We start from the raw sequence: 669 nt of genomic DNA, 5'->3' as shown, positions 1-669 counted from the left end.
AAGTTATTTGTTATTTTATATTAGGCATAGCCTGCCCTATAGCATGGTGCATTTTTATTTGTTTTGTTAAAAAAAGTTCTATGTTTTATATATATATATATACGCTAAAGTGAGTTTGACGTTGTATTTTGTTGTTGCATTCAAGCAATTGACGCCGAACTGCCACTAATTCGAAAGTGAAAGTAAAATGTGCACAGCGCTTTTAAGCTATTTAAAAGCGAAGGAAAGCAAGGAAAAGAGGCGAAATTCAAAAGAACTAAAAATTAACAATTGCTTTATGCCGAATTGCCGCTATTTGAAAGTGAAAGTAAAATGTGCACGCAGCTTTTACAAGCTATTTAAAAGCGAAGGAAAGTGAGGAAAAGAGGGAACGCCCCCGCGGTGATACCGGTATTACCGGTGTTGTCACACATCGATTAACCGGTGGGAAAATTTCCTCACCATCACAACCCTAATAAGCACAGTTTGCATATTTATGATAAGTATTGTTACCTCAGATATAATTGAATGGCTTTGTTTTAAGACCTTGTTAAAGGGGTCATATGATGCGATTTAAATGTTTCCTTTCTCTTTGGAGTGTTACAAGCTCTTGGTGCATAAAGAAGATCTGTAAAGTTGCAAAGGCTAAAGTCTCAAATCCAAAGAGATATTCTTTATAAAAGTTAAGAG

General features: G+C 35.3%; 1 protein-coding gene across 1 annotated transcript in view; it reads left to right on the top strand.

Annotated features, from left to right (window-relative positions):
• The window catches only part of LOC107563189 (multiple C2 and transmembrane domain-containing protein 2-like), a 33,471-nt gene that overhangs the window by 32,315 nt on the left and 487 nt on the right, over positions 1–669 (top strand). The window lies entirely within an intron of this gene.

This window comes from Sinocyclocheilus grahami, unplaced genomic scaffold (assembly GCF_001515645.1).
Source record: "Sinocyclocheilus grahami isolate Dianchi unplaced genomic scaffold, SAMN03320097.WGS_v1.1 scaffold861.1, whole genome shotgun sequence".
NCBI lineage: Eukaryota > Metazoa > Chordata > Actinopteri > Cypriniformes > Cyprinidae > Sinocyclocheilus > Sinocyclocheilus grahami.
This window is presented reverse-complemented; position numbering and strand designations above follow the sequence as displayed.